Genomic DNA, 22,607 nt, shown 5'->3' on the forward strand with positions numbered 1-22,607 from the left:
CTATTCATGTTCAAGAAGGCTTATTTCTATCAGAGAGCATGTAACCTTTGAAAGGGAACTCTTACTTACCTTGTTTCTGGAAAGTGTTGGGAAAAAGAAGGAGGCCATCACCAGCTGGCTTTCAGACTTAATCACAATTTAAAGAGAGAACTCTGTCCACTGCAAATGCATCTCATACACTACTGAATGAGACTGTGGTAGAACACCATGGTTTATTTTTAATATGACATTAATGATATTACTTAGCTAAAAAATAAAATACTAGATACATGCTAGACCAGACAGGATGTCAAGACATAAGACATAAATCATGTCTGCCCGGGGGAAACAAGGATATATGGTAACCCTACCCTTTACATGTATATTTTGTCATAGCCATGTATGGTAGCATAGACCTGAAAAGGAAAATTGCCTATTTCCACATGCCAAGGAGGAAGACGAATCAGATTCACACATCAGATTAGCTAGTTTAAGATATAAACATCCACAGACTCAACCTGTCCTCCTTCCCTAATCTTTACATGACTCAGGAACAAAGTTAGTTTTTTTTTAAATGAGCATCAAAAAATCCTGATTTTACGAACACCGTTTGATCTGTGGTATCCATTAAGAGAAACGGGATGAAGCAATCAAGTTTCAGAGAGAGGTGCTTATGTATGCATGTCCCTATAGGGTTAACTTGACAGTTTTCCTCGTCTAAATTTTTTAAATTCCCCCCAGTAAAAACCTTGGAAACTAACTCAGTTAGTTCACTCAATGCACTGTGAGAATAAAAGTTCCTTGTGTGAAATGATTGTTCTACAGAAAGAAACACCATCCCATAACAAGAAAAGTTCATAAAATAATAATATACTCATGCTAATTCTCGAGCCCACCAAAATTGCTGGAAGACCCTCTAGACTTATGATTCTTTGAGGAAAGTTTTTTTTTTTTTAAAATAACCTAAAAGAATATATTATTAGTCATTCGGAATAAACTGTAGCAGTATCCCATTAATCTGTCAAAGTGATGTTCTAGATAATCAATGGTGATTTTTTTTCCTAGGTAAATAAAGATAACTATGTCTCCAAATCTTAATCACTTCATGGTATTATAAAATATATATGCTGAACATAATTCAGTCTTCTCTTGAAGGCAGGAGATCACCATTCTGTTGAGTTCAGCAACACGGTTTGTTCCTAAAATAATGATCCAGACAATTCAGTGTCGTCTTTTTTCTGTAAAGTTCTGTCTTAGCTGGCACTAGCTCTTTCTTGCTGCTGAGGTCCTGAAATTCCATTTTCTTTTTACAAATAGCTGGTTAGGCTCCAGGGTTAGTGGATTGTTATTCTAGTGATGAGAACTATATGAGTTTTATAGCAGATGATCCATCCATTTTTTTTTAATGTTTTATTTATTTCTAGGAGAGAGAGAGAGACAGCGTGAGCAGGGGAGGGTCAGAGAGAGAGGGAGTCACAGACTGAAACAGGCTCCAGGCTCTGAGCTGGCAGTCAGCACAGAGCCCGACGCGGGGCTCGAACCCACAAACTGCAAGATCATGACCTAAGCAAAAGTCGGACGCTTAACAAACTAAGCCACCCAGGCGCCCCATCCATCCATTTTTTTAACTTATGTTATGAATTCACAGCTTTGTCAGTGGTAAAGGGGACTAGGATTCAAACCCGAGTCAAGTAGTCTCCAAGCTAGCTCCTTCCCCTGGGTCATGCTGCTTCAACCAGCTGATTTCTTAATTCTCTGTCTTTTCTCTATCCCTCTTTGAAATCCTGTAGTCAAGATATCAAAGTTACAGGTTGAGATAAAATATTAAATTGCCATCAGGTTGAAAGCTATTACGATTACCAACGTATTTAATACTTTTGAAATCAGGCTTCATTTTAAGTGAAAAAAGTCTTTCTTTCCACCTTGATCTTTCAGGGAGATTAGGGCCTTCTTGATTTCCTAATTAACTGAAATGCTGGCAGGAATAGTTTTGGTTTTGATTTTGGTTTTGGCTTTGGAGTATGGGGAGAATGGACTATTCTAAGATCCCCAGAGGTGCAGAAGGGCAACAGACAAAAATGCCACTTTGAAACATCCCCAAGCTGCTGTCCCATTAATAGCCACCCTGGAATGAACAACCAAGGCTCACCCGGGCAAGTAGCATGAGCAGATGGTCTACCTGATGACAGAGGTGTGTCTGACACTTCCAGTGACGGATGGACATAATTAGCGGCCGTGATGGCAGCAGCCCAGAAGTTGGGTCAGGCCAGGTCACTGACACCCATGGACACTGCCTCTTGTTGGGCCAGGTTTTGAATCACTCTCTCGCGGGTGCCCTTTGATCCCACATATCATGATCACTGAAATAAAAGATTGCATCACCCTAAAATATTTTAGATTCTTGGTATGTATGTCAGACCAGACAAATCCAAAAGTAGAGTCAGTGTTTTCAAGCCTGCTGGAGACATGTTTTCCTGGAGAACATGCCTATTTTAATTGTGCACCATTTGTTTCCTTTCTGTAATAAATCTTCGGATGCTATTTCTGTACATTCTATTCGGAGAGGATACATTCCTCTTACATGGAACAATTTTACTTCAGTCAAGTAAGAAGTTTTAACTGTGAGTTCTAGTTAAACAAATAAAAATATAAGCCTTAAAAATGTTATGCATCAGTGTTTGAGTTGCAAGGGCTGGAATTCTTTAGTTGAGCAGCCAGCCTAAATCATACACAAATAAAATCCTTGGAACTCTAAACGGAAGCATTTAAATACCATCTCCTATTTGTGTATACTTTGTAGGTTTCAAATACTTTGAGAATCAATTAATACTTACCTAATACTCAATGGAAAGAAGTACATTTTAGAAAACGAGGAAAAATAAACAAGCCTCAAAGAAGTTAGGCAATGTATCAGTTTATATGGCTGTTAGGAACCAGCGTTCCTCTACCTATAACTACCTATAATGTTTTTGCTCAACATGACTAAGCAGTTTCACACAAAATAGGGCAGTCTGTCACAAACAGGAGACAGTAAATCTCTTGTGAAGTCTGATCAAGATAGATTCTGTGGAAACTGAGGGGCCTTAGAAATAGACCAAGTATCAGACATGTAAGGATCAAACTAAAGGCACTACAAGTCCCACCAGGAATTCTTATTTTTTTCCTTAGAAACAGTATTTCTCCAAGTCGGCTGCATTGATTCTTGAAGTTTCATGAATACAAGTTGATTTAATAGCTCCTCCATCATTTATAATGCAAATACTTCCAAGAGTTCTAGTAGTCATAAAAGTAGCAGAATGAATTAGCATTATTAGAGATTGGTTAACATGTCACCTAGGAAGACCCGAAAAGAATAGAAAAGTGAAAGGGTAAGTTGTGAGACTGTTGGTGGTAAGGAACACAGATTGATTAGGTGAACAACAAGCGCTACGTAATAATAGTGGTAGAGTGTCTCTCTACTTAACCAGAAAGTCCCAGAAGGGCATTAATGTGTCTACAGGGAACTCTAAAGGGAGAGGAACTAAAGAGAAAGCACTAAGGGAACCCAAACCACTACCTATGTCAATAACATGGTCTGGGCTTTGGTCTATATAATGGAAGCAGGGTGTTAATGCATATTAATTAGAGGAGACCTATATCACAGTTGGTTTTTACCAAGAAAGCTATCTAATACCTCTTAAAGCTATTTTCTTTTCTTTCCCAATATGTATCACTGATCTGATTACTCTGGAGAATAATTGTGCTGTGCTGTTTTAAGTAAAATGTGAATATTAGTTAAACAAGCTGTTGGCTAATACCAAACCAAACATACCATGGTCAGACTTGTGACTCCTCTAGTGCTAAAAATGATAATGTGGTATTATACCTAGAAAGACTCTGAATGCATGCTTCTTTACAAAGTATTTTTCCAGTCCATTGAGGAGCAAAGTCAATTGGAAGACATTCATACTCTGAAATGCATCCTATTACATGAGCTAACAGAGTGAGTACTGAGAGACCACTGACCCCTGGGAAAAGTACACACTCCCTATAAGGACTTAAAAAGACCTATCCAACCTTTTACCTGCGTCTCTTTCCAGCACCAGTCTTCCACTTTCTTCTACAGGCTAGCTGCTTGACTTCTTGCAATTCCCTGAACTAGTAATGTTTTACATATGCTGGAAGAGACCACTTCCTTCTCATTCTTTACTTACTCATAACCATCCTCAGTTCTCAGCTTGGTCATCATGTGTTCAGGGAAGCTCTGCTGACATCCTACAATAGGCCCTTTGTGTACCTTAGTGTTCTGAGAGCAAAACACTCATCATTTCTTTAGTTGTTGTTGTTGTTGTTTATTCATTTATTTTGAAAGAGACAGAAACAGTGCTAGCTGGGGGGGGGGGCACAGAGATTAGAGAAGGATTTAGAGAGAGAGAGAGAGAGAGAATCCCAAACTGGCTCCACACTGCCAGCACAGAGCCAGATGCAGGGCTTAAACTCATGAAACTGTGAGATCATGACCTGAGCAGAAACCTAGAGTCAGACACTCAAATGACTGAGCCATCCAGGCACCCCAACACTCATCTGTTTCACTGTAATGTTGGCATAGGTTTGCTTGACTAGACTGTAAGGTAGACAAAGGTAAGTACCAACTCTGCTTTGTTTCCCACTACAGGTCCCCATAATCAGTACAGATCTTAGCAATTGCTTGGCATGACAAAAATTACTTGTCGAATAATTTAATTTCTTCCTTGATTCAAAATACATTCACTGAGCACCTACTAGGTGTTAGACATTATTTGAAGAGCATCATTATAGGGGTGCCTGGATGGCTCAGTCAAAAGACTGAGGGACTCTTGATGTTGGGATTGTGAGTTTGAGCCCCATGTTGGGTGTAGAGATTACTTAAATAAACTACAAAAATTTTTTAAATAAAAAGAAGAAAAAGAACATCATGATAATAAAGTAGTCAATGACACCTGTCCTCATAAAACTTAAATATTAGCAAGGACAGCAGATAATGAAGATAATAAAGAACTATAAAAAATGTTAGAAGGTGAGAGGTTCTATGGGGGGAAAATAATAGGCAGGGTAAAGGGGAATACATGTGCCTAAGGCAAAAAGTTTATAATTTTAAATAAGATGACCCAGGTGGGCCCAGCTTAAAAGGTGGCCATTTGAAGAGACTTGACAAGGTGGTGAGGGAGTAAATCATACAGATAACTGGACATTCCAGACAAAATGAATGGATGGCTTTCCCTGGGATAACTTATGCTACTACATTTCCTCCCCAGACTGCCTCCCCGCTATTGCAATCCCTACAGCATAGGCACACAATCTGGTCTTTTTGCTACTCTATTAGACAGCCAAAGGAAAAGATAGGCCCAGCTCAGCTGAAGCATACCATTTTTCCTCTCCCATATAAGCCGAGAAGCTTTGAACTGGTAGAAAAGCTTTGGGATTTTTAAAGTGCTCTTCTTTCAAAGTCCCTTATTTATTAGCATGCTAATTTAAACATATTTTTTCTTTGATAGAGTATCACTAGTTTAGATTAAAATAATTTTAATCATTTTAAATCTCTACAAGAAACATCTTAGTCTAGGAGAACCAATAGGTCTCTGGGATCAAACCTGACACAACAACAGAGTACAAGGCTGGAACATAGATTATGGAACAGAGCAGCAAAGAATACAACTTTCGTGTTGTTTTATTCAAGTAAGACTACAGTCTTCAGGATGGCCCAAATGGGTAGAAAATGGAGAAAAACAGAAATAAACCCACCTATGTAATCTTAGTAGCAAATAGTTGAATCATGGGTTAAGGAGGGACTGAGTTAGGGTGGAGAGAATACAAGTAAAAATAATGACAGAAGAAAAACTACCAGGACTTGATGATTTAGATGAGGAAGATAAAATTGTCAAAGATGGTACTGAAGTTTCAAGCTAAAGTTACTCAAGGGAAGATCTTTTGTTTTGTTTTCACAGATGTATAGAAATCAAAGGAAATGCTGGTTGGAGAGAAGGAAAAGAAACTGATGAGTTTATATTTACATATGCTTAAGTTAAAATCCAAATGAGAAACTCAAATATATATTTCTAGGAACCAGACACAAACACGGATTAAGAGCATGGTAGAAAATTGTGGGGTTGATAAAAAGATATGTAGGAGTTACTTGTGTAAAAATGAAAACTGAATCATGGAAGCAGATGAAACAAATAGAAGAAAAAAATAGAAAACAAACAGAAGTGGATGGGACAAAAAAGCTTGGAGCATATCCATATTTAAATAACAGAACGAAGTGACAATGACTCAAAGATGGAATGGTCAACAGAGATTGGAGCAGAATCAAGATGGCTCTGTGCCAGGGAAGCCAAAAGAGGAGAGTTTGAATAAAGACAGAAGATAGTTTAAGAGGGTACAGTCTGGGAAGTGGAAAGTCAAGAGTAATGTTTACAAACAGTAGTTTCAGTGGAGTTATGTGGCAGATGCTGAGGTGCCAGAAAGTCAGGAAGTGAATGGAAGGTGCTAAGGAACAACTTCCTTCTCCAGAAGGTCAGTAATCAAAGGGGCAAAAATAAAAGTGTTCACTCAAAGGGTTAGAGATTCCAAGAAAAGTTTCTGTGGTCGTTTCAAGTTGGGAAGGAGAAAAATATGTTTATAGGGGCAGGTGGAGAAAGAGGGAAATAAAGAAGCAATTGAAGAAGCAGAAGAGATATAAAGTACTAAAGAGAAACAGATTCTTCAATAAGAGCTGCTAGCTTTGATTTCTATCCTCTAACTCAAAGAGGAAAGGAGGGAGAGAAAATACAAGGACTGAGAGCATAGACAAAACATGAGAGGAAGAGTTCAAGAAAATCTATGTTGAAGTGAAAAGATGAAGCCAACCAAAAAATCATATTGGATGCTTACTTTGCTGTGTTACATGGGGAATACAGACTTATGTAAAAACTAGTCTCTCTCTTTAATGGAACTTGGGCTAATGGGTATAATTAAGAGGGACAAATAGTAGATGCTTATTCCAATACAAAGGGCAAAGTTGGAACTAAGATCAATGAATTATGAGATAACTCAAAAGAATGATGTATAACAACGAGTGAATGAGAGCTAACTATGGACTATATATGAAACCTGGTTGTCTCAAAATTCAAGATGGTGACACCATGTTTAGGGGTTTTTTAATTTGTTTCAAGAGATGGCCACCATTAAAACCATATTTGTAGCCTTGTGTTTGGGAAACGGGCAAGAAGGAGGGGCCTTCCTAAAAATCTTTTTTTTTTTCTTCATAAATTAGTTTCTCTATTTGAAGTAGACTTGGGACAACTAAAAGAGCTTTGAAGAGAAGTTTAAATGATGTGCCAAAATTTCATTTACAGCACTTAGCAAACTTTGACAAGTCATTTCTTACCATTAATGTGCTACCATAAAAATAAATGTATCTTGCTATCAAACCATGGCCTAACTCAAGAGAAGAGTAACCCAATATGGAATATCATTTGCTGATTTTGTAAAGTAATCAGTGATTGTTCTTGATGGAGGGTTCAAATGGAGGATGGAGAGATCTATTTATTATAGGCTATAATGGTCGGCAATGAGGAAACGATAATGTTCATACAAATTTAAAACACTGCTTTTTCCTTTAATTTTAGCAAAGTCATTTTTTGTTTTAATGACCACAGGAACTATACAATATTTACAATTATCAAGACAAACAATACTATCAATTTACTTTTGCCAATAAAAATTAAGCAGTAGACTTTAATAAAGTAGGTGATCAATTTAAGATGTAACCAGAAGCAAAATGATAATTTAAAACAGGAAAGAAGGAAGAGTATTAAATAAATACTGAGAAAGGAAAAAGTATTTTAATTGAATAATTCAGCATTTTTTTGAAGTAAATACTTTCATTTTTTTCCTGAACACGACTGTGTAATAAGTTGAGATACCTTTAACAATGAAATTTTACCAAACGACTTTCTCCTGAAGTCTCTGCATTACTACATATTTGAATATCTAAATTGTTTAGCAAATTTCCTGTTTGCTTTCATTGCCAATGATTAAAATAGTCTTCCAAGAGACAGAGGAGCTGTTATTTGGAATTGTTACACAAAGAAACAGAAAAAGTACACAAGTATCCTAAATAGAATATTATGCACAGATGGGGAGAAACCTGGAGAGAAGATATACCATAATGCTACTCCATTCCCACTCAGTGAAAATAAAATCCCTTAGCCAACAGCCACTCTGGCTCCACCAACAGGAATGTAAATTGACATGTTAATGAGCCAGATACAGGGCATTTCCTGGAGATTAAGGGCAGTCTGGACAAAGTGGACGATCTGAGGGTTCTCAACCCCATCTGGTCTTTCACCCCCAGAAAATAATCTACCACAAGTTTTTCTTCTTCATTTACTCCACAAAGAAAGACACATTAACCAATAAACTGCCCCTAAGACCATGTCATAAATCAGTGGTTCACAACGTGCCTTCCCCAAACTGGCAGCATCAGTATCAGCTGGAGAGTTATTGAAAGATAAATTCGTGAGCCCTTCCCTAGACCTACTCATCAGGTACTCTGGGAATGGGACCCAGCAATCTGTGGTTTAATGAGCCTTCCAGGTGGTTCTAATGCATTCCACAATTTGAAATCCACTGAGCTAGGTAAATTACTATCTTACATATGCATGGTAAATCGTCCTGACATAGAGTTCTAGAAAGTCATGAATGTAAGTACTTTTAGGAAGCAGTCACTTTAGAATAACTTTTAAACCAGTCATACCACTGAACGACCAGGTACATGAAAAATGTTAAGAACACAGAGAGAGGGAAAAGAAGGGAAAGAGGACCAGAGAAGGGGGACAGAAAAAGGGACAGGAGGCTGGGGAGGGAGACAGTGAGCTGGTGACCTTGATCAATGTCTAACAACCCATAGGGGCAGGCGCCAAATCGTGCATGGGAGTCCCAGCACCAACATGGCCAAATGGTAGTAAGTATTCAAAAAAATTTTCAGAGTAAATATTAATAGAGGAGACAATTCATGTTTGCATTCACAATGGGAAAAATTAGCATATGGATAAATCATGTTTCAGTGTATGTTTTGGTTACAGAGGTTGTATTTCTAAATTGTGTTCGCTTTATGGTACCCCTTAGTAAATAAGGGTCTGTTTCTATGTAATATACTTGAAATTTGCCTTATGTGGCACATAAACATCAGATTCAGCACATCTGCAGCCATAATCACACAAACACTCTTCTTTAACTAAAAAATAATGTTATGTTTTATTCAGGCTACTAGGATAAAGTGGTGAGAGAAGCAAGAATTATTGCAGGATGTGTGATCCCTACCCGCCTTGGTCGGCTAGAAGGGGGGAAAATGATGGCGGTAGCAGGCCAACATGGTGTAATGGTACCCGCCTCTGTTAAACAACAAAGCATCAGTGGTCAGTAACAGGACTGCTAAAGGAATGAAAACCTAGGACAAAATATCGTGCCTCCTATGGGGTCTTCTGGCCACATCCCTCCCAGCCAGCTCCAAAATCTGTAACTTCCCCCAGGTCACTCTGGGGCAGAGATTAGGACCCAAATCCAAATGTGACCCCATCCTGTTTCATCCTAGTTTATACTGGTCTTTCCTGCAGGGCCACAGAGACGGGGCTGAACCAAACCTAGCTACAAGTTGGTGATCAGTGCAGGATGGATAGTTTAGACACATCCCAGACTCTCTGAAACACAAGGAAAGCAGCATAAGAGAAGAGTGAGTGCTGAGACTCCTGGAGGCCATGGAGAAACTTCCTCTCTTTAATCCCCCCACCCTGTGCCTGTTATCACCACTTTTATGAAGCTGTAGGTCTAAGCCAATGAGCACTCATTATGAACATTCTTCAGAACCGTCCCTGATGGCCACCTCTGACCTGTTCATTAACTCCCGAGCCAGTTCCCGATTACAGTTTGTCAGAAATGTTTATTATCTTCTTGTTCTGAAGAGACAGGAAAGATTAAGATTGTTCCAGTCTTGACATGAGGCTTTACATCTGCAATAAAGCTTAAAATAGTATATAAATGGCAGAATAATTTCCTGGCACAGTTCAACTGTCAATTAATAAGACCCCCAGATAAAGAGATACGCACCTTCTTTAAATGCTGTCATCTGAGAAATTATACGTAAATAACTTTTTATCTATAATAAACGGTTATCAGACCTTGCTAATAATTGTTTTCTAACGGCGGCCCTGAGAGTTTATGTTTGTCCCATGGAGCCATGACAACAATCGCTTGTTTTGTAAAGAAGGGATTTAAGGGTAGACACTTCAGTTCTAAGCACAAGTTTAAATTCTGAAGTTGTTACAATTAGCAAAGTGAACGGCATTTTTGAAATGAAAAGAAAAATTAATCTCTACGTAGCCAAAAAATTACAGGAGGGTCTAGAGGGGAAAAAAAGAGTTATGGGAGAATCAACTTGTTCCATTTAGGCATTTTCCCCCTTTTAAAATGATTTCTTGCAAACCACATTTCAAAGATCACGACTACACAGAAGAAAAAATGAGGTGTTAAAAAAATTGACTGCAAACAAAGGAACTCTTGTCACAAGAGCTGAAACTGTTACACAGGTATCCTCCGCTTTACGAAGGCTCTTGTCACATCGCTTTGCTTTTACGAAAGACCTGTATTAGTAATGGTCTTTGCTAACCAAAATGAATCCAAAGAGGAGTTTTGCTTTTAGGAAAAGCTATTACCATACTAATGTATGCCATTCGTAATAGGGAAGTGGTAATGCAGACTTTCAGAAAGCTGTGGATACCCTTCATTCTGTGCCATTTCAGTTTATGAACGGTCTCAGGAAAGCTACTTTTGGATAGTGGAGGAAACCTGTATTTCAGATTTCAAAAAAACTGCAACAATGCTCATCAACTTGTAGTTCAGTCTTATAAGCTTGCTTCTCCAACTGTTGTGTGTGTAGGAATCACCAACTAAAGCACAGCTTGCTGAGCTCAGCCCCAGAGATCCTGACTAATTACACCTGGATGGGGCTTGAGCATTTCTATTTTTAATAAGCTCACAGGTGAAATGGACACTACCAGTGTACAGATCCCCTTCTGGGTGGCACTGGATATATCCCCTGATTGCCAGGCATTTTGAGAAGAAAAGCGGGGTTAAAGTTATGCTGCCAGGAGCATCTGTATCTTTCTCCTTGACATAATTGTGGCTTTGAAACAGTGACTGTACAAGTAAGTTCAAAGTCATCAATGGTTTGCTCACTCTTCCACTAGTAGTTGATCACCAAACCAATGAAAATGACATATCAGGAGCAACAATGAGGTGGATATACATTTCAAGAGGTCCATTCTATGTCAGTCAACACTTACTCTAAGGAGCCCAAGAAAACATTCTGACAACTGACAGATGCCTTTAATAGAACACAGAAGTCTGATAGGAACAGCCTTCCATCACTGAAAGTCATATACCCCCTTGCTCCATGCCCCCAAATCTTGCCACTCCCACCTCAACCCGCTTAGAAGAAAAGAAGAGGACCATGGGGGAGAAGAAGGGGGGAAATGGTGGGGGAAAGGGGGAGAGGCAAACCATGAGAGACTCTTGAATGCTGACAAAAACTGAGGACCGATGGATGTAGGGGGGAGGGGGTGATGGGCACGGAGGGGGGCACTTGTGGGGATGAGCACTGGGTGTTATATGGAAACCAACTTGACAATAAACTATTTGTAAAAAAATAAAGTAAGTATTGATCTGTAAAAAAAAGAATCAATGCTATATTTTGTCAAATGCTTTTTCTGCATCTATTGACAGGATCATATGGTTCATATCCCTTCATTTATTAATGCCATGTGTCACATTGATTGGTTTGTGAATATTAAACTACTCCTGCAGCCCAGGAATAAATACTATTTCACTGTGGGGAAAAAAAAAAAGAAGAAGAAAAGAAGTAGAGCTCTATCAACTGAGCAGTATCTACAAAATCCTGGTCTCTTGGTGGCATTTTGCATACACAAAAACACATAGAATGTGCAAATAAAGATAGTGAGGAATGTTAAAATTCTTTGAACTGAAGTTATCATCTAGCAATTTTCTGCAGCCCTGGAACCGAAGAGAAAACATGTGTCCCTGGCATATTAATACCTGATGAACTGACTAAATTACATATATGTTACAGAATCATTGGAGATTTTTCAGTGAGAACTGATGACTCAACTTCACTTTTAAAAGGCATTAGTTGTTGTGGGGGCAGGGGGGCAGGGAGTCTAAAGGAAATCTCTGTACCTCAATTTTTGCTGTGGATCTAAAACTGCTCTAAAAATAGTCTATTAATAAACCCTTTCAAAGGTATTAAACACAAAAGAGAATAATGCCATGACTTCTTCCTCTAGGCAGGTTATAACATCAAAACAGCCATCCTTTGCTTGTGCAAAGTAGTTTGAAACCCACATCTTACTCATAATGTGTACAATGTTATAAACACTAATGGAAGGGGAATCTTGGCTATGGGACTTATTTCACTGCTTTAAGCCTACTCCCACATATTCTCCCTAAATTGTGGGTACTTGAGACCAAAGACTGTTTCAGGAATTCCCAGGTTACAGCAGAATGCTAGTCTGGACTTTCAGTAAGTATTACTTGACAGAAAAGAACGATTTAAAAAAAATATATATGCTTGTACCCAGCACCACTTGGTAATAAAGTTCCCAGAAGGCACCATCCCTGCTTTCCAAGAATGTTAATGGTGAATATATCTGTGCATATGTGTGCTTACAAACCCATATACCCACACCAGCAAAGAGACTCTTAATGTACCTTCTCATCTATTTTACTTCAGTCTATTTATGATCTTTGTGATTCAAAATGCAGAATCTGGAGCCAGACTGCCTGAGTTCAAATCCGAACTCCACCCTTTATTAGTGGCATGGTACTGAATAGGTTTCTACATCTCAATTTCTTCCATAAAATGTGGATAACTGTTGTACCTATCTATGTTAGTTATTTATTAGTATGTAACAAATTACTCCAAAATCTAGCAGTCAAAAACAACAAACATTTATTATCTTACAATTTCTTTTTGTCCGAAGTCCAGTTGTGTTTAGTTTAGCCTCTAGCTCATGATCTTTCAGCAGTCAAACTGCTGATCTGGGATATGGTCTCATCTGAAGGCTCACCTGAAGGAGGGGAAGATCTGCTTCCAGACTCGCATGGGTGTTGGTGGGCCTCAGTCCCTCTACACAGGGCTTCCTCACACTGGCTGGTTTTCCCCAGAGCAAGCAATGCAAACAGAGGAAGAGGAGAGCACCCTGGATTGCATTTATCGTCTTTTTTTGATTATGATTAGAAGTCACAGCCCATCACTTCTGCAATAGTATATTTGTTACAAATGAGTCACTAAATCTTGTGCACACTCAAGGGAATGAATGCCAGTAGATGGGGAATCTCTTAGAAGCTGCTTCTCCCAGGCCTCTATTTGACACACATACCCCCCCCCCCCCAGGGACTAACATTCCCTTTGATATGGTTTCTCTTGTTGAGACTTTGGTTATTGTGTTTCCCTACTCCTAGTGGTATTTGGGACTCTCCACCACGTGTACTTTGGCTTGTTTCTTGAGGTAGCCCTGGAAAAGAAAACAGACCACCACACAGGGAACAAAGGTACACAAATACACAGACAAATCCAATAAACATGCAAAGTGAGAATCTACCATGTGATCAGCATTCTGATATTCACCACAAGTGAAGATTCTGTTCCTGATCCCAAGGAATTTAGCAATCTAATTGGACACTAAACATTTTGTCACAAATTTGAAGGACCACTAACAATGACAGAAGAGGGGCGCCTGGGTGGTCCAGTCCATTTAGCATTGACTTCATCTCAGGTGGTGATCTCATGGTTCATGAGTTCGAGTCCTCCCTTTGATATGGAAAAAGACTCACATCCTCCACGGGCCCCCAAAAGTTTCATCCAAAGACAGCATCAACTCAATCCAGAATTTTGTTATGTAAGTCAGGTCCAGGTCCAGATGACTCTCCCCACATGGAGTTCCTGAGAATAGCTCTTCAGATGAAGATTCTAGACTTGTGAAACTGAAAATTTCCCTTCCCCAAATACATACAAAATATATTAGTGAGACAGGCATTGGATAACCACTATACACATTCCCATTCACAGGGGGGTAGAGTAAGACACGAGAGAGTCACAGTACATATGACTTCTAAAATCTAGCCAGGAAAATGTTGAAAGCTCCCCAGTGAGGGTTTAAGGCCTAGGAATAATTCTCCACGGCGCTCAACTATGTCCTCTGAGCTTTTGGCTCTGTTCTTTGAGTCCTCTTTCCTTTTATCAATGAAAAGTAGCAGGTGTTTGAGGCTGAACAGCTCTCCCAGGCTGCTTCCCAATAGTAGAATTCTGAAGGTAAAAAGGCTTCCTCTGCCCTGTTTCTGTTTCCCTCCCTTCAAGTCTTCATGTTTCTGTATAGGTAACAGTTATAAGACCTTAATAAGTCTTCTGTGAATCTACTTGTGTTCACTCCATTAAACAAAAGTTACATCTACAATTCTCTTCCAAGTTAGTCCTTCTCCATATTGGGCTACTGCTGAGGTGTCTGAGAGATAAGGGCTTGAAACCTTCCAGAGGTTCTTCTGTGTAATAGAGAGAACATGTGAGGTACACCCTTAAAAAACATACAGTCTTTTGTATGGCTAACCAGTACACTGAGGCGCTACATTTTATCTTTGTGAGGCCTTATGAACAGGTTTACAGTAACACCCTTGGCTTCAGCTTTAGATTATGTTTTCCTGACAGTACCCTTTATTTTATCTTTGCTTAGAAGCTATTTCTTAATTTTAACATCATTTATCATTCACAGAGAAGATTTATCAAAATCACAAAGTCCTGGCTCCTTTTTGTTCATCCTTCAACCTCCCTCCTCTCACAGTTTACTGTTATCAGGAAGAAGTAAGATAGCATCTTCAACATTTTGCTCACAAATCAGCCAATTCATTAGCTCTGTTTTTTGTTTTCCACATAACTCAGACCACAGTATTCTTAATATTTCTGCGGCTAAGTAAGATCCTTTGTCTCTCATATTCTTTACTTTCCTTTAGTTTCTCACCCTCAGTGTCTTTAAAACCCCTAATTCTATAAATTATGCACTCAAGGCACTTTAAGCTTTCATTAATATTCCCCTAAAAGGCTTACATCCTCTCTAGCTTTTGCCCACGACCTGGTTGCAAAGCTACTCCACATTTTATGTTTTTGTCATGGCAATATCTCCACTTCCAGGTGCCAGACCCATTTTTACCTGTTAATACCTAACAGCTTACTCCAAAACTCAAGACTTTAAATAATATTTATTATCTCGGTTTCTATGGGTCAGGAATCTGGATGCAGCATAGGAGGCTACCTCTGGCTCAGCATCTCCCATAAGGTCTCTCAGGCAAGTTGTTGGCTTGGGTTATGGTCTCATCTGAAGGCTTAATTGGGGTGGGGGATTTGCTTCCTGGTTCACACATGGATTAATTGGCAAACCTCAGCTGCTTACTACATGGGCATCTCTACCTGGGATCTGACTTCTTCCATAGCAACCATCAGAAGGAGAAGGAGAAAGGGAGAGGGGGAAGGGAAAAGAAAGGGGAGAAAAAGGGAGAATGTGAGAGCTCAAGAGAAAATTCAAGAAGGAAGCTATAGTCTTTTATAATCTAATCTCAGTTATATCCCATCCCATATTCTGTTAGAAGGGAATAACTATTCATTAGAAAGGAGTCTCTAAATACAGCCCATACATAAGGGGAAGGGTTCACTCAAGAGCATGAATGACACAGGGAGTGATTACTGGGGACAGTCTAAAAAGCTTCCTACCGCAGTATCTCACAGAGTCTCTATGAAGATTAACTGAGTTAAAATAGGAAGAATGCTTATAGTAAACACTATACAGTGGGCTTTTATTCATACTATCACTATTACTATGATCATCTTAAGCAGCACTTAGCAAACTTACTCTGTAAAAAGCAAGTTGCAAAACATTGTAGACTTTGCAGACAACACACAGTCAACATTGCATATTCTTTTTTTTTTAATTTTTTATAATGTTTTATTTATTTCTAGGAGAGAGAGAGACAGCGTGAGCAGGGGAGGGTCAGAGAGAGAGGGAGTCACAGACTGAAACAGGATCCAGGCTCTGAGCTGGCAGTCAGCAAAGAGCACGAAGCGGGGCTCGAACCCACGAACCGAGAGATCATGACCTAAGCGAAAGTCAGACGCTTAACCGACTAAGCCACCCAGGCGCCCCAACACTGCATATTCTTATTCATGTATGTAGTTTTGGTTTTCTTGTTGGTTGTTGTTTTACAATGCTTTAAAAAAATGTTGAACCCATTCTTAGCTCAAGAGCTGTACAAAAAGAGGTCACAGGCTGTATTTAGCCCATGAACCACTGTTTGATAATTCTGGATATTAAGGCACATTTTTGAGGGCAACAAAGATTTGTATTCCTTATATTATAAAGCATGCCACAACCTATGTGCTGATCTAAAAAGCATGATGCCAGTTAGGAAAGGGACATTACCTTACATGCCAGGAAATGGCAGCCTATTCCTGTAAGGAATGCCACAATCTTTCCTTCAATGTGGGTTAGTAAGGAAACAGAACCATATAAACTAAATTGGAATTGGAGAGATTGGATATAATTACTGCAGTTGAAACCTATCCAGTACACAGGGAGATCATACAACCTACTAAATTCTAGAGAATAACGGATCATGCTTTTATGTTCGATTATAAATCTAGGACTTCCAACAAAAATGCCTGCAGCCCATATGGCTTTGGTGCCAAATAGAAAAGAGCAAGATGTCCCACAGGTGGGGGTCTGTCAGCTGTAGAGGATTGCAGCTCTAAGTCTCTTGAGAGTCGATCCTGTAAGGTCCAATGTAATCTTTCCCAATGGGCTCCTCCAGGATGGGAGGGATGATAAAATAAACTGTCAGCATTGAAACTAAGTAGGTGTTAAAAGCAGGGTCTAAGAAAGCAGGATACTTTCCCTGCTGGTTTTCGGAACAGGGAAGCACGTTAAAATAAATAAATAAATAAATAAATAAATAAATAAATTTTTAAAAGCTTGTGGTATTTACTGATCATTCAAAATGTGAGCAACCCTGCCATGTTTTATAATTACTTCCACCTTAATATGTTTTAGCAATTTTAACTTTGCAAAGAGCAATATTAACAAGGTAAAAAGCATGAATACAATTTGTAATCGGTAGCTTGCTATAATAGGTTTTATCTTTTGTGCCAAATCTGATTTATTGGTTGTTGCTGTATGGGTTTCAGTGCTAATAATGTTTCTGAGTGCCCGCCTGTGCCTAACCAGAGGAAGAGGAGATGAAGAATCCTGATCAATCAGGAATGCCCTCCAGCGGCCTGGGAACACGCTCAATATCTGTTGTCCAACTAATATGCAAATATGCACCATTATTATTTCTTCCAATGCATTCATATTTTAAAAAGATATTTTTACCATTTCAATCACAAATTCTACTACAAAGCTAGCTTCCGATTTGAGTATACTGATTTCAAACCTGACACAGTATACTAACAAACTCAGAACACACTCTGCTAGCCATCTCCCAATTTGAAGTTAAATTTAACATCATAATTACCAACACAAATCATTACGTCCATTTTTTTTTTAACATGATAGCTTTTGGGGACTTGAAAAAATGATCTCAGCCAACCTTTAAAAATATAGCTGAGTCTCTCATTTTTGGAATAGTTTTATCCCCAGATTTGTATAATCATTTACTATGTGTCTAGAGTTGAGAAGGGGTCAGAGTGGGAAGGAAGAAATAGAGGGATCCGTTCCTTCAGTAATGGATCCTGCAAATGTTGCTGGGGAAAATGATCTACCCACAGGATCCTTCATTCCATCATTCTATGAGTCTCAAATAAAGCAGCGTCCATACCATGCCATGTCATGCTGACCATTATGTTGCAGAGAAAAGACTGATACTGGAGGCTATGACAAGAATTACCTGTGTCTATTTACATCAAGAGTATGTGCCCATTGATGCAAAAGTTCAGGACAATGACAAGACTTCTTCTCAGTCCACCCAAGCCTCTTGCAAGTTGTCCTGAGGAGTGGGTACTCTAGTATTCACAGGGACTAAGTCCTGAACACAATGGTTACTAATTCCATTTCCACATCTACTAGAAAAGGGAAGCAGCCATCAGGATGGACAGACCTTTATTGTACCTCTTCTGACTCCCCCTATGTATACCTGCTACCAGGAAAATCCCTGCCTATCAAATCCTTAACAATTGAGTAGATAATATCAGATATCATTCACCTGGCATATAGGAAGAGTTTAGATCTGTCATAATAGCTAAAAACAAAACAAAATAACAACATCAACAACAAAAATCCTCCTCTTTCAGTCAGGATGCTGTTGAAAGATTATTAGATTCCACAAACTAGCTTAGTCAGTGGCTGGATATGGCAATGGCTCTCGCTCTTGACCACTTATTAGAAGCTCTTAAGGAGCTTTTGGAAAATATAGAGGTCCAGGTCCTCCCTCACCATGAGATTCTGATTTGATTGGTCTGAGGGGGAAATCTAGGCATTTTTGCTTTTGAGGTCCTACCTGTTTCTAATGAGTCACCTGGTATGAGAAACACAGGTCATACCCTGTCTTCCCACAGGGCTGGGTGTCAGAGTGAACAGCCTTCAGTTCTTACCCCACTCCCTCACTTAACAAGTGCAGATATTAGGAATATTACTTAAACTTTCTGAAACTTTTTTTAAATCAACTGCAAAATGGGAATACTAAGCCATCTCGCAGCATCACAGTGAGGCTCACAGCAGTAATGCACGCCAAGTGAGTGACACAGTCCTTGGGCCACCAACAGTTTGGAATAAAGCATGCTCTAGTATCAAAAAGTCTCTGTTCTATGGTTAATGTCCAACCTTTGGGAGACCCCAAACAGTGGCAGGAATAGGAGGAAAAGAGGGCTATTAATTGCTAGGAGCTAAAATTTCATTTCATTTCCATCATCATAGGAAATGAGATCATCATATTATGCAAATTCCCTATTTTCCTCTAAGAACTTCCTCCATGTTGTTTATTGCCCTTCAGTTAGATTGCTCCCAGCAAGGAAGAGAGTGAGAGAACATGAGTATAGACACATCTGGGTTCTAATCCTGACTGTTGAGCTCATTGGCATGTGTCCTGCCTGGAGCACGGTGCTTCTTTTCTCACAGGCTCAGTTCCTTAATTCTATAAAATCAGAACATTGGTACCTACCCCCACATGCATGTTGTCAGAATTAAATAACATCTCAGCACACATTCTGCAGCAAAATAAACATTCCTTGTATGCTGCTTATGTTCCTATTGATATTATTTCCCTAACCATTTACAGACTGTTCCTGATATCTACATGCGAGATTAATTTTATCATGGTTTTTCTTCATGTTCACTCTACTTGGGTTTTAGTCATTAAAAATATTAACAGAGCAGGGGAGGCCTTACTGAGTGATTAATTTTCCACAAGCTCCACACACTCCTAGAAATGATTCTGAAACTCAGAGAAAATGATTCTGAGGTATTTGGGCCCGCAGTTGAAGCCATTCTGGATGATTCAGACCCACGCCATCATGAGCCTCCACTGCTTTGACCTCCCTGCTAGTCCCTCTGCAAGCATTTCCCACTGATCCAACGTGATCCTTCAGCATTAACAACTTTGTTTTGAAGGAAACCTACAGTTTAAAATTTAGATTTTATATGCAGAGATGGCTGCATTAAGATTTCAGCCTGTAATTTTCTGGGCCTTTCATGAACACCTCGGTTCCATTACAGTTGCTGAGTTTTGAATGCAACCAGTGTAAGCCCTCAGTGAATGCATTTTCAGTAGGCTATTTTAATGTTTTACTGATGGGATAATTCTAGGTTCTGAGTTCTCTCACCAGAGGATTTAAATAGATGCCCTGTAGGAGATTCTGCAAGTGAACAAGAGACATTGTTATGCTTAACATTTCCTACATAAGCAAGGCTTCCATTCCCAAATTACACTTTGATGTGACTGAAGAGTCCATTCTATGAGCTTATTGAAACAGTAATTTTCACATAGCATTGGATTTCAAGTTCTGCATGTGATTTATTAGCACCACATATCACCAACAGACCATTGGTCCTCCTTAGAAATGGCATCCTAGTGATTCTTAAATGGCAGTGCCCAGCCTGCAGGCACAGGTCCTGGATTGAGGAGAGGCAATAGTATAAATAGGAGGTCAAGAAAAGTGTATTTAATAGACCTCTTATTTTTAGAATACAATCTTCAATGCAGCTTTACCAGATGTGATTGATCATGTCCTTGACCCATGGTAATCTGTGGAAGATGGCCTTAGAAAACAATCTAGGGGCAAAATTTCAAGCTCTTGAGGAACATGTCTCCCAGTTTCTTGATTTTCCTATAGTTATGGACTGGTGAAAAATGACTTTTCAAACCTCTTAACCATTTTGTATATGGAGAAATTTATTTCCTGAATCGTAATTAACAGCATATCAGTAGCTGTGTTCAAGTGGCAAAATAAGAGAAGTTCCTCCACTAGAAATGAGTGCTGTGCTTTGCACAGCTGTAACTAATGCTTACCTTCCAATGCTTTTATTTAGCCTAACAGAAGCACGGAATTTTGTCATGGGAAGTGTTATATTTGTATCCTCCCAAAATTTATATTGAAATCGTATCCTCCAATATGGTATTAGGAGGCACACCATTAGAGAGTGAGTAGGTCAGAAGGGTGAAGTCCTCATGTACTGAATTAGTGTCCTTATTATAGAGACCGCAGAGAGCTCTCTTGCCCCTTCCACCAAGTGATGACACAGTGACTAGATGAAAATCTGTGATCCATGGTCCTCACCCAACACCAAATTTGCTGGCACCTTCATCTTGGACTTGCCCCCCACAAAAGCTATGAGAAATAATTTTTGTTGTTTAAGCCACCCAATCTATGATGTTTTTGTTATAGCAGCCTGAACAGACTAAGGATAGGAATTGACAGATACACCATTTGGTTCAGCTGTATCATTTTTCAGATCAGAAAAATCAAAGTTAAGTGATATGAAGAAAGATATACTGGTTGTGGCACCCAAAACGGGCTGAACAACTCAAGAATCTCTTCATTTAAGGCTTTAGAGGCCCTTTGATTTTTGTTTTTAGTTTTGAATTAGTCTTTACCATTATAAAATTTCTTCATTAAAACCAACTTTGTAGCTCCAAAATTTTGCATAAACACTGAAGGCAAGATTGTACATACCTCCATTTCTCATAATGTATCTGTATAAAACTAGCAATTTTGGTGAGTTGATTCTCTGATGAACACATTGTTTTGAAGTCTAGTTATCCTCTTGATCATTAAAAAAGCATCTGAACTGAAGACAGAAGACCTGGGCTTAATTTCACTCAGTTGTTAGTTGAGATCCCAAGAGCAAGTGCTTCAATCTGAAGTTCAAATTTCTCAAGGGAAACCATCCATCTCCACGGGTTTAGTCAAATTTTGAAATGGAACCATAGATGTGAAAGTGCTTTGCAAGCCACATATAGACTGCTGCACATGTCCAATTATTACAATTGTCATCATCACTGTCCATTATTGCTGTGTTAATGTCATTGCTTCTGGTCTTTCAATAAGTGCAATTCTGGACTGAAGGGATCATGGAATAAAGCCCTCAAGTTCCTTAGAATCCAAAGGTAATAGAAAAAAGAAAATGGAAAGTTACAAGGTAGTAAGTGCTAAAATGATAACTGTGTGGGTAGATGATAGTGGTGGTAGAGAGCTCAGAAATATCGAGAATTATCTTAGATCCTTGGTCCTAACTGTAAAGGCGCTTTTCTACAAATTCCACTTCAGAGTAAAATGTATATTATACACATTAAATTTCTGTCATTTTTCTCCCTTTCTGGGCACAGAAAATACATGGAACAGCAAGAAAACCAAAGCCCCACCTCATGACATTCATTCCCTCAACTCTGGAATATGCTATAGAGAATCAACATACTTCAGAGGTCTGTCAACCTCTTGGAAGAAGCCCATACGCCCATACCTTTCCTCCTAACACCCACCACAGACATTTGCAAAGACTCAAGGATCAGGTCATCTGCCACCTGTCTCGGCATCCCCTATGAATCTATGATATTCTCTTTCCTCACACTAAATTCCTTAGTTGGAAGGCACTGTTCACAGATGTGACTTGGGCTCCAATACAAGCCCAACCCAGGGAAGCAGGCAGAGATGGAAGTAGAATTCACTGACATGGGCTCACCTAAGCACTGCCTCCGGACCCTCAGCTTCATGAGAGAGAGATTTCAGTGACTCAGTTTGCTGATCGTTTGCCTAGAGGCCATGACCTAAGTATTGCTCATTCCAAGTTCTCCAGATGTTCTTGATCCTGTTTCGAACGCACGTGTCAGAAACCCTGGAAAGCAGCAGCCTTTTCACAAAAGCAGTTGTGACTTGGTGGTCAGATGGGAGCCATCTGTGAGAAGGTACCACCCTCCCCAAAGCCACCCTTCTTACTAGCCACAGGGGCCTGCAGGTCACCCTTCCACAGTGGGGTTCTCTCTGACAAACCAAGGCAAGCTTACAGGACAATGTCCCATGGAGAGCC

Source organism: Hyaena hyaena, unplaced genomic scaffold (genome assembly GCF_003009895.1).
Source record: "Hyaena hyaena isolate Hyena2069 unplaced genomic scaffold, ASM300989v1 scaffold_185, whole genome shotgun sequence".
NCBI classification, from domain to species: Eukaryota; Metazoa; Chordata; class Mammalia; order Carnivora; family Hyaenidae; genus Hyaena; species Hyaena hyaena.